This window comes from Mauremys mutica, chromosome 1 (assembly GCF_020497125.1).
Source record: "Mauremys mutica isolate MM-2020 ecotype Southern chromosome 1, ASM2049712v1, whole genome shotgun sequence".
NCBI lineage: Eukaryota > Metazoa > Chordata > Testudines > Geoemydidae > Mauremys > Mauremys mutica.
Window position 1 is genome coordinate 349197231 of NC_059072.1, and position 12919 is coordinate 349210149.

Genomic DNA, 12919 nt, shown 5'->3' on the forward strand with positions numbered 1-12919 from the left:
TGGGGTGTAAATGATCACACAAGGGGAATGGCTATGGTGATCAGGCCGTGAACAAGTACTGGGACTGGATTACTATATGTCAGCCTGACACTGATCCGAGGCAAGATAACGGAGCAGCTGATGAAAGGAGGGGGGTGTAATTAATGCAAATCATTATGGAAAATATATCCTGTCAAACTACACTGATATCTTTTATGAGATTACAAGTTTGGTTGATTATGTCAACACTATTACCTTCAAGAAATCTAAGTATATAAAGGCATCCGACTTGGTACCACACAACATTTTGATTAAAAAACTAGAACAGTGTGAACTTAACCTGGCACACATTAAATATAATCATAGACTTTAAAGTCAGAAGGGACCATTATGATCATCTAGTCTGACCTGCACAATGCAGGCCACAGAATCTCACCCACCCACTCCTGTATCAAACCTGTGTCTGAGCCATTGAAGTCCTCAAATCATGGTTTAAAGACTTCAAGGTGCAGAGAATCTTCCAGCAAGTGATCCGTACCCCACACTGCAGAGGAAGGCTAACTGATAGGTCTCAAAGTGTTAATTGTAAATAGGAAGTTGTCATCGAGTGGGTGTGTTTCTAGTGGGGTCCCACAGGAATCAGTTCCTGGCTCTACTCTATTTAAGATGTTTAATCAATGACCAAGAAGAAAATGTAGAATCTTCACTTATAAAGTCCACAGGTGACATAAAAATTGGAGGAGTGGTAAGTAACAAAGAGGACAGGGAACGGATTCAGAGCGATCTGGGTCACTTGGTACACGGGTGCAAGCAAACAATATGTGTTTTAATATGACTAAATGTAAATGTCTACATCCAGAACAAAGACTGTCGGCCACACTTACAGGATGGGGGACTCTATCCTGGGAAGCAGTGACTCTGAAAAAGATTTGGGGGTTGTGGTGGAAAATCAGCTGAACATGAGCTCCCAGTGTGATGCTGGTCAAAAGAGCTAATGCGATCCTTGGATGCATAAACAGGAGAAACTCGAGTAGGAGCAGAGAGGTTATTTTACCTCTATATTCGGCACTTGTGCAACTGCTGGAATCCTGCGTTCACTTCTGGTGTCCACAGTTCAGGAAGGATGCTGATAAATTGGAGAGGGACCAGAGAAAAGCTCTGAAAGTGATTAAAGGATTAGAAACCTGCCTTATAGCGATAGACTCAAGGAGCTCAATCTATTTAGCTTAACAAAGAGAAGGTTAAAAGGTGATTACAGTCTGTAAGTATCTACACGGGGAGCAAATATTTCATAATGGACTCTTCAATCTACCAGACAAAGATATGACATGATCCAGTGACTGGAAGTTTAAGATAGACAAATTCAGACTGGAAATAAGGGGTACTTTTTTAAATAGTGAGAGTAATTAACCGTTGGAACAATTTACCAATTGTTGGTGAATTCTGCAACATTGATGATTTTGAAATCAAGATTGGATGTTTTTCTAGAAGTTCTGCTGTAGGAATTACTTTGGGGCAGTTCTGTGGCCTGTGCTATATGGGAGGTCAAACTAGCTACCCTCTTGGCTTGGAATCTGTCCTCTCAACCCCTAGGTCAAGACAGAGGCACATTAGCAGGGCCACGCTGAGACACTCAGACTGCCAGTGCCCATACTGAACCTATTCTTTGCCCTTTAGTCTCCAAGGCTGACAACTTGGCATCTTTCACCAGCACTAAATCCTCTCAACTGTCTGCAGCTGAAAAATATGTTTCCAGGGACCAAGGAGTGATCAGTCCTTTGATATATGGACTCTCCATTGGTTTGAGTCTCTAGCTCCTTGCACCTTGTGGTCATGTACATGTGTCAGCCTATTGATACCTTCACTGACCCAGTGCTCCTTGCACTCATTTATATTGCAGCCGCCAGGGGGGCGGGAGAAGAGAGAAGGGGAGGCTACTCCAATGACTCTTCAGCTGAGTTAGACTCGAGAGTGACAGCTGGGCACGTCTACCTTATTGGTTCTTAAAACATAATGGCCGACTAAAAACCAACAGGGCTGTAACGCAAGTAAGGAAAACATAAGAAACATGGACAAAGCTCTTACACTGGGTGTGAAAAGCATGGGTTTTCTACTGTAATCTCTCTCCGCTGGCACTCTCTGAAATCAGCTCATGAAAGACAGATGGAGAACAATCACCTGACAGGCCATACTGCTTCTGGAATCACTCCAGCGAGCTAATTCTCAGGAGCACATGCTAATTAACCACTGGCTAGGAGGAATTCCAGTCTTTAATTCTAAGCACAAATTCTATTCTTCTCTCTTGAAGCTTCAAGTTTCAACTAATTTCTCATCTAAAAATGAATTTGAAGAATACGATTATCTTAAGGAGGAGCTGCATTTTCATACAAGGGCATTCACTAAAGGCATAATTGTACCTAATATAGCACAGCATACAGAACATCCTCTGACCAAACAAGCTGTGAATGGTCAATCAGCATATTCACCATCTTAGATATAGCCCCAAAATGGTCTAGCAGAGAGAGATTAAATACACTAATGCTTTCTGCACATTATCACACTCACCCAGTATCCTCAAAAGGAGAGGTTGGGCTGTGGTTAGAGGGTTTCCAATGTATTTTTACTGTTTACCTGAGAAACTACATTAGGACCTCAGGTTTCAGAGTAGCAGCCATGTTAGTCTGTATCGGCAAAAAGAACAGGAGTACTTGTGGCACCTTAGAGACTAACAAATTTATTTGAGCATAAGCTTTCGTGGGCTACAGCCCACTTCATCGGATGCATGTAGTGGAAAATACAGTAGGAAGAGATATATATATACACAGAGAACATGAAACAATGGGTGTTACCATACACACTATAAGGAGAGTGATCAGTTAAGGTGATCAGTTAGGACCTCAGCATTACGAATACCTCGGGAATGGACGTTGTTAGTAACTCTGCAATGTCCGTAAGGCTGAACAAAACGTTATGGTTGTTCTTTCAAAAATGTACAACTGAACATTGATTTAATACAGCTTTGAAACTTTACTACGCAGAAGAAAAATGCTGCCTTCCCTTTTATTGTTTTAGTAGTTTATGTTTAACACAGTACTATACTGTATTTGCCTTTTTTTCCCCTTTGGTCTCTGCTGCTGCCTGAGCATGTACTTCCAGTTCCAAATGAGGGGTGTGGTTGACTGGTCAGTTTGTAACTCTGGTGTTTGTAACTCTGAGGTTCTACTGTATGTATAAGGAGCCTGATCTACACCAAGTCAGTGGTGAGTTTTGCCATTGACTTTAATAGGAGCAGGATTAGGCTCAGGAAGCATAACAATGGCCCTTGAAGGGACTGTAGTCTGATCGCCTGCATATCACAGGTCAGTAATATTCACCCTGTCACTCTTCCATAGAGGAGTAACTTATGTTTGACTAAACCAGATGTTCTCAAACTGGGAGTCGGGACCCCTCAGGGGGTCACAAAGTAATTACATGGGGGGTCGTGAGCTCTCAGCCCCCACCCATATTAAAAAGTGTTTTTAATTCATAAGGAGGGGTCGCACTCAGAGGCTTGCTATGTGAAATGGGTCCCCAGTACAAAAGTTTGAGAACCACTGGACTAAACCATACCTTCCAGAAAGGCGGCCTTGATTTGAAGACACCAAGAGATGGAAAATCCTTCACTTCCCTTGGTAGTTTGTTCCAAAGGATGATCACGCTCACTGTTAATAATTGTGCTTTATTTCTAATTTGAATTTACCTAGCTTCAGCTTCCAGGCATTGGTTCTTGTTAAGCCTCTTTCTGCTAGATTAAAGAGGCCTTGAGTATCCAGTATTTCCTCCCCAGGAAATACTGACACACTAATCAAGTCAGCTCTCAGGCCTGGTTTACACTGTAGTCAGGTCAACCCACACCCTGCCTTGAGCGATATAATTAAGCTAACCCCTGGTGTAGACAGCTCTAGGTTCTAGGACGTAGTTACTGCCTCCTGGGGAGGTGGATTACCTACAGAGAACCCCTCGTATTGACATAAGTAGTGTCTACACCAAAGTGCATGTTGTATCAAGCAGGCAAGGTACTAACAAGCTTCAACAGGACTTTATTTTTTACAGTGGAAACCTCTTTACCAAGCTGCTGCTGCACCTCTGTAACTCTCACTCAGCCTCCTCAACTTCTCCCCCCTCCTTCCTGTTTCCTGTCCTTTCAGACTCCCAACAGCCAGTGCTCCCAGTTCTAATAATTACAAGCAACATCTAAACACCACAGTGCAACAGTAGCCCAGCTACAGAACTGACACTGTAGGGTTTCAAGTGTAGACAATCCCCAAGTTGTTTTGTACTAAACTGACTGAGCTCGTTAAGGCTTTGTCTTCACTGCCAATTGAACGACAAAACTTTTGTCATTCACAGGTGCTTAAAACTCACCTCGAAAAACAAAAGTTTTGCCGTGGCAAGTGACAGTATAAACGGCTCGTTGTCAGCAGGAGCGCTCTCCTGATGACAGCGCGAAGCCTGCTCCTAAGGGGTGGAAGTATTTTGTTGGCAAAAGTGCCGACAAAACGCGTTTACACGGCCCAACTTTTAGCGACACGGCCATGTCACTAAAAGCTGTGCAGTGTAGACAAAGCCTAAGCCTCTCACTGCAAGGCATTTTCCCCAGCCCTTGAATCATTTTTGTGGCTCTTTACTGCAGCCTCTGCAATTTTTCAACATCCATTTTAAAATGTGACCATCAGAGCAGGTTTCACTATTCTAGTATCAGTCTCCGGAATGCCATAAACAGAGGTGAAATCACCTCCTTACTCTCATTCACTGCACCCTGTTAATACATCCAAGGACCCTCCCTGGCCCTTTTTGCAACAGTGTTGCACCGTGAGCTCAAACTGAGTTGTTTGTCTATTGTAATCCCTAAAGCCTTACCAGAGTCACTACTTTCTGGCAAACAGTCCCCCATTCTGGAGGTGTAGCCTCGTTCCTAGGTCCATGACCTTGCATGTGGCTGTATTTAAAAACATTTGGTTTAGTTTACCAAGCGATCTAGATTATTCTGTATGACCGCCCTGCCCTCAGGGTCTCATTCTGAAGGGAGCTGTACAAACATGTAACAAAGGACAATCCCTGCCCTCAAAGGGCTTGCACACCCTGTAAGGGACAGATTTTGAGTTTACAGGAAACACAAACAAGGGACGGAGAATAGCAACACCACCCAGGGACAGAACTGTGACTCAGACATAGTTTGTTCCCTGGTTCCTGTTACCCAGGGTTTTCAGAACCCACAGCAGTGGTAACTTACCGGTAACTGTTTTACTTTAGGTGGTGTCAGGAATAAAATTTGGCTGTGCCTTTAAAAGCCTGCTTTTAAATTAACCCTATACTATGTGGTGTTTTACTTTATTAATTTATGGCAGCTAAATGCACATAATATGGTTGCAATTGTCTTAATTACATTCTGGGGGACGTACACCCCTTAAATTTAGGTAACAGTTCCCATCTTGCTCCCAGCCAGAAATAATCTGCTACTGGCCCATACCTAGAGCAGGTTACTTCTCCCCCGTAGCAACTCAGCTGCATTAGCATTATGGGACAGAGCTGGAGGCAAGGCTCTGCCCACTCCCCCCAGTAGTAGAGACAACCACTCCCAGAGCACCCCCCTCATGACCAGGGTTGTCTCTGCCATGCCTTGACTCCATTTTCTCCTTCTTAAACAAACTCCACACAGTCAAAAGGAAATGAAACATTCCTCAGCTGGAGGCCCAATGTATTCAGGCCTCAGGGCCCAACCCCAGTTCAGGGTCTGTCCCCTTGTAATCCAAAATAACAAAGTCTTTCAAAACACAGCACAAACTCACACAGGCCTCCTCCCAGTTTCAGCTGGGCACAGGCCCTCCTCCCTGACAATCTGCTTTTTCTGCCTCCCAGATGGATTCTGTCCTTCTCCACAGGCCTTTCCTACTGGTTCTTTCCCCACTTCCCAGCAGACATTGGCACCGATTCCAAGACTTTCCCCCTTCTCTGCAGCTTTGCCTGATTCCTCTCAAGTGGGGCTCATTCTGTGCTCTGGGTTGGCTTGCCCCAGCCCGCCAGTGTTTCCCGGATGAGCCAGCCTGGGACACTCCCTCTCTCAGTGGGTAGTTATGGTGGGTGATGCAGATGGTGGCAGCAGCTTGTCAGAAACTGTTCCCATTCACACACCAGGGGTGCAGGGAAGTGTCACAGAGGCGCAAAGCAGCAATTCATACTGGTTAATTCTAGCATTTGATCAGCAGAGTCCTCAGCCGTGAGGAAGAATGGCCTAGTGGCTAAGGGACTAGCGGGGCCTTGCAAGATGTTGGTTCAAGTCTCTTCTCTGGCACAAGCTTCCTGTGTGACCTTGGGCAAGTCATTTAGCCTCTCTGTGCCCCAGTTCAAAATGGGGATAATAGCACTGCCCTCCCTCACAGGGGGGTTGTGAGGATAAATATACTAAAGACTGAAGTGCTGGTACTACAGTAATGTGATCCATATAAGTACCCCCTTACTCCATTAGCTAGAGGTGCAACTTGTATCCATTCTCATTGTAAAAGCATCGAACGGGGCGGGGTTTTTTGCGTGTGTTTGAAGTCTGAACCACCCAGATAGGAACATTCCCCAAATCAACAATAATTATAATGATTATTTCTTGTTATCCCAGTAGTGCCTGGAGGCCTGTGGCACTAGGCAGCGTAGAAACACAGAACACAAAGACAGCCCCTGCCCACATGAACTTACAATCTAAATTTAAGATGAGAGAGTCACTAGGTGGGTGTGACAGACAGATCCGATTATAAGGTAGCAGTGAGATGAGTGGCTGTAGCATAGAGTGGAATATGGGTGTAGGTGACTAATGTTAGGCATATGAGTTTGAACATCTTAGCCAAAGCATTTTAAAAGTTAGGCAGCCAGGGGACTGTGATGCCTCCTTCAGGCTGATCCAGCCATCACAGCCCACCAGGTGCCTAACCATTGAAATGCTGAGGCTAAAATGTTCAAACTCACATGCCTAAATGTAGGTACCTACATCCATATTTATCACCTAAGCGGCCTGGTTTTCAAAGGAGCTGATCACCTGCAGTTGAGAGGATGGATGGTCGAGTAGTTAGGGAGTTAGCCTGTGACAATCCCCTCATCTGCCACAGACCTCCTTTGTGGCCTTAGGCAAGTCACTTAGTCTCTCTGTGCCTCAGTTTCCCATCTGCACAGCAGGGATAACAGTACTGCCTTAACTCTCAAGGATATTGTGCAGATAAATCCATTAAAAGATTATAAACCCCTCAGGTAATGGGGACTACATAAGTACCTCAGCTAGACAGTTCCTATTAATTCAATGGGAGCTGCTGGTGCTTGTCACCTCTGAAAATGAGGAGACTTATTTAGGCGCCTGATTTTGAAAATGTGAACCTTTATCTAGAACAAAATATTTTCTCTTGCTTATCTTCAGCACCTGCAAATACGACTCACTAAGTCCATTAACTATGCTGTGTTTGTACAGTGCAGGTACAGGATCTTGGATCACAACTGGGGATCTTTTGCACTACTGTAATAATAATGTGCTTAGAAAAAAAGTTACCCTAAGGTCCAGTCCTGCTCTGAAAAGTGTCTATATGGAAAAGGCACCTTGATTTGCAGCAGATCTGTTCCCTGTGTGTGTTCAGTTGTATCTGCCCACTGCATGACAAAAGTCAGATTTCACTGCATTTCAGTCTGCTTCACCCTGCAAAGCCAATACCTCCCGGAGAGAGTGAGCTGGACCGTACGCCTTGTGATTTACTAATTTTCAATCAGTTACGCCAGTGCAAAGCCAAAGAAAGCAACAGGGCTGCACAGATGTCCCCAAGGACTTATTTTGGCTCTCAGGATCTATATTGCTGGTGGTCCTGAGAAAGAAGGACCAAACCTTGCAGGGCCGGCAGTCAGACGCCTATTGGAAACAGTTAACGTCTCCCATCCAAAGATCTCAGTGTGTTTTACAAGCATCGTTATATTATGATGAATGGTTATTGTTTATTGTATAGGTCCCAAAGATAGGCACTTCAGGGGACAAAGAATGACACTGTCCCTGCCTGAAAGAGCTTTCAAGCTACACTGTGGGCATGAGACAGTGAGTGGTTGTGGCAAACAGCAGGGAGTGGTGGGAACAAAGGATGAAGGTTGCGGTAATACTGTTACATAGATACTGAGGCCCATTATAGGAGTTCAATTAAGGTTTCTTTTCTCTGAACATATATTTATAAGAATAAGATTGGTCTCAGAGAGTGAATAACTTTGACTTAGCGGCAAAGAGTTCTGTGGCACCTTATAGACTAACAAACATATTGGAGCATAAGCTTTCGTGGGTGAATACCCACTTCGTCGTCATGCATCCAACGAAGTGGGTATTTACCCACGAAAGCTCATGCTCCAATACGTTTGTTAGTCTATAAGGTGCCACAGAACTCTTTGCCGCTTTTAGAGATCCAGACTAACACGGCTACCCCTCTGATGCTATCTTTGACTTGTGTATTGTGTGTATCATAGACGAGGCATGTGCTTAGGAGCGATTGAAAGCCAGGCTGATGGTTTTGGAGACTCAGGAAGAGAGGTTATTCTGTCTATCAAGAGCAGCATGAAGACAGGGTCAGAGACACTTGCAAACATACTGAATTCAGTGTCACAACAACGTGGTGAAATAGGAAAGTATTATTACTATTTATTCCTTGCATTATAGTGACACCTGCAGGCCCCAGTGGAGATCGGGGCCCCATTGTGCTAGGTGCTGTACAAACACATAGTAGAAAACAGTCCCTCTTACAGTCTACATAGACAAGACAAACAGTGGGTGGGAGAAAGGAAGCATCATTAACTCCTTAATTTCAGAGGGGGAACTGAGGCACAAAGAGATTAAGTGACTTGGCCAAGGCTACAGGAAGCCTGAGAATTGTACCCAGATGGGCAATACCTTAACCACAGGACCATCCTTCCTCCATTTAATGAAATTAATTCTTCTCTGCCTCACAGGGATTTTTCACTCATAATGCCCTTGTGGGGAGGATTGTTCATCCTGTTTTTACATATGAAGAAACAGAGGATACGTGACATGACTGGGGGGTGGAAGATCTGGGCTTGGGCCTGGTAGAGATAGGACTTAGGGATGGACAGAGATGTCAAATCCCCAAAGGGCTCAGAGAGGTTTGGCTTAGGATCTACATTTTTGGAGGATTATCTAAATATTTTTTAAGACCTTCTCAAGGGTGAGTATCACTAATTAGGTTTCCATGAGAAATGCCAACTCGCTACTGTGGTGCTCACTTTCATTGCAATACTCATCCTGAAATCTCACGGTGGATACAACACAGATGAGCATCATGGACATGCAAACAAACCACCAGAGAGATGAAAACGAATGGAGAACCATACTCAGGCTTAAAAACAGGTAGCGATACCTGACTCACAAACGGCCAGCTGCCTCAAACATGGCGATCCATCTGACTTGTGAGGAAATCTGACCTTTCACTCTCCTCCAAACTGCCAGGTAGCACTATCTTGGAAGAGGTAACCACACACAATGCAAGTGATATCTTCAATAGTACACCGTTATTATTAATCACATTTATTATGGTAGTTCCTAAGAGCCAACCAAGAAGTGGGGCCCATGGCATGAGGCATTGTACAAACACAGAGTAGTAAACAGTCCCAGCTCTGACTATCATACAAGGCACGACCCTCTATATGTAACACATCTGTAGGTAGGTCGTGTGTCCAACCCCTTCCAATCTCAACCCTCTCCAGAGTAGTGTCACCTCTTGGGTGACTGGAAAAGTCACACTCACTGCATTCAGGGGCGGCTCTAGGTATTTTGCCGCCCCAAGCACAGCAGGCAGGCTGCCTTCGGCGGCTTGCCTGCGGGAGGTCCCCGGTCCCGCGGATTCGACGGCAGGTCCTGTGGGAGGTCTGCCGAAGCCGCGGGACCAGCGGACCCTCCGCAGGCATGCCGCCAAAGGCAACCTGCCTGCCGCCCTCGCGGCGACTGGCAGATCGCCCCCCCGTGGCTTGCCGCCCCAGGCACACGCTTGGCGTGCTGGTGCCTGGAGCCGCCCCTGACTGCATTCAACAAATTGAAAAGGATACAAAAAATTGTGGGACAAAGAAGAAATTGTTTAACGGTGCCATGTTGTCATTGTCCCCATCCCTCGTTTGTACTTTTGTCTACCTAGACTGTAAGCTTCTCAGGGCAAGGATTCAGTCTTCAAACATCCCTGGAAAGCAACTAACACGCTATTGACACAATATGAATGCTAGTAACAGTGCATGGAATCACAGGAATTAGAGATGGAGAGGACACTGACCGAGCCACGAAATACATTTCCCTGCCTATCTATGCATGTAGATTCTCCTGTGCTTTTTACCCATCCCGATTCCTATCATTGGGCTGCCACTACCTCCTTGGAAAGGGTATTCTTCTAGCCAGCAGTCACCCCAGTTGAGAAGTTTTCTCTGACATGCAGCCTAAATGTTCCTTTGCTTGCTCTATCTCACTAAGGTACTTTAATTAATGGCCCCCTGTCACCATCGTTTTTGAGTTTCTTACAATCTTTAATGTATTTATCCTCATGCCGCCCCTGTGAGATAGGGCAGTGCTACTATCCCCATTGTACAGAGAGGGAACTGAGGCACAGAGAGGCTAATTGACTTGCCCAATATCACACAGAAAACCTATGGTAGAGCAAAGATTTGAACCTCAGTCTTATGAATCCTAGGCTAGTACCCTAACCACCACCCCATCCACCTATTACCAGCAGCTCCTTTCTCATAATTATAACCCCTTGGATCATCCTAAAGCAGTGGTGGGCAACCTGCGGCCCATCAGGGTAATTCGCTGCGGGGCCACGAGACAGTTTGTTTACATTGACCATCCACAGGCATGGCTGCCTGCAGCTCCCAGTGGCTGCGGTTCACCGTTTCCGGCCAATGGGAACTGCAGGAAGTGGCAGCCAGCACGTCCCTGTGGCCTGCGCCGCTTCCCGCAGCTTCCATTGGCCGGGAACAGCAAACCGCAGCTACTGGGAGCTGCGGGTGGCCGTGCCTGTGGACGGTCAATGTGAGCAAACTGTCTCGCGCCCTGCCAACACATTACCCTGACGGGCCGCAGGTTGATCACCACTGTCCTAAAGTCTTTTTGAGGTATCCATATAACAGACACGTGGGTCACGTACAGCACCACCCTCCTATTTCTGGTAACTATATTAAAACATGTACATTAAGGTAACACCCTAGAGGCTTCTACTAGGTTGGAGCCCCATTGTGCTAGGCATTGTACTAACATAGTCAAAGGCAGCCCCTGCCCCCAAAGCACCTACAATCTAAAAGAGAGGCCCTAATAGGTGGATGAGCCCAGCTGGGCCAGGATGACAACAATAGAAGGAGGCTTTAGCACAGACTAGTTGGGTGCATAATCCTTGACCAGTCAGAATAATAATCACGATTTCTGATTAATAGTAAAACTGTCCATTATTTCTGATTCTCCCAAGAAAGCTGATGGTTGATTTCATGGACAGCAAAGTTCCACCTTGAATTATTCATCTGGCTACTTTCCAGCTCTGATCTCAGTTTATGGGGGAAAGGGCTGAAATCCTCACAAGACTGAAGGCAATAGGAGTTTTGCCATTTTTTATTTATAATTGGAGCTATACCAATCTCCTAGAACTGGAAGGGACCTTGAAAGTTCATTGAGTCCAGCCCTCTGCCTTCACTAGCAAGACCAATTTTTGCCCCAGATCCCTAAGTGGCCCCCCTCAAGGATTGAACTCACAATGCTAGGTTTAGCAGGCCAATGATCAAACCACTGAGCTATCCCTCCCCCCGATTGACTCCACTGGGGGTAGGATTTCATCCAGAATATTTTGCTAATCAGACTTCCATCTCTTCCCAGATTGGCTATGGAGTGGGGTTTTTTTAAATAGGAAAGTTTTTAAAAGTGTCTTTAAAAGTTTACTGTTTTATAATTATATACTTTTGGCCAAGTAGGTCACCACACTGACAAGGGAGTCTCTATCTCCGACTTTGCCAGTGCTCTCCTACCGAGAAAGCTGTCTGGTTATAACTCAGTCGGTTTCTTTACACTAATGGATGAGGTCACAAAGATAGGTTACACTTGGAATGAGACGAGAACACCACCCCAGCATAAGAGACAGCAGTAAGATGCAGAAAATGTTAGAATTAATCACAACTCGTGATCCGAATGTCCATGATACAGATTATTGGTAGACTCTTAACACACCCAGGGGCATTGATTAGCTTAGGGTATTTTTCACTTTAGGGGCTTGAGCCCCAAGCCCGTGGAAGTAAATGGGAGCCTTTACATTGACGTCACTAAAGAGCTGATCAAAAGGCCACTGACCAAGGCGGGGTTCTTGGCTTTGCCAAGCGAAATATTCGTCATAAATATGGTGAACATCTAGACTATGGTACTCAGGGCACAAGGAGGAATGGCCATTTTTGACAAACACGGGTAAGTGATATGGGGGTATAATCTCATGTTGGTGCATAGTTATTGACTGTTCAATTATGGCTTCAGCGATACAAATACTTGCAAGAGAAAATAGAGATGAGCAAGACCCAGGGGAAGTGGATCCAGTTTGTATAGTAAGCTTGTCTGGCCCCCAAAACAGATGAAATTTAGATTGGGTTGTGCTGCCGGCACACCCGGGACAGCTCATGCCAAAGCTCCTAGACCACAACTGAACACTAATGAATGCGTAGTTGGAAGCCAGCCTGGCGCATCTGCGTACTCAAATAGGTGTTAGGTTTATAAAAATGAGTTTAGTATTTAGACTTTATGAAAGGCCTGTAGGGTGCTGCATGTATTAATCCAATGTCGCATCAGTACCCCATGTTCTAAGGTTATATTTAGGGCGGGTCTAGGTAATAAATGCTGCATCGGCACAGCTGCACCACTGCAGGGCTTTAA

The 12919-nt window shown here is 45.3% G+C and overlaps 1 protein-coding gene across 1 annotated transcript in view; it reads right to left on the bottom strand.

Annotated features, from left to right (window-relative positions):
• Window positions 1-5922, bottom strand: part of MYO7A (myosin VIIA) — a 157317-nt gene extending 151395 nt beyond the window's left edge. The window contains exon 1 of the mRNA XM_045021244.1: window positions 5808-5922. The gene's annotated coding sequence lies outside the window, so the exon portion shown is untranslated. The remainder of the gene's footprint in view (window positions 1-5807) is intronic.
• Window positions 5923-12919: the final 6997 nt, after the last annotated feature.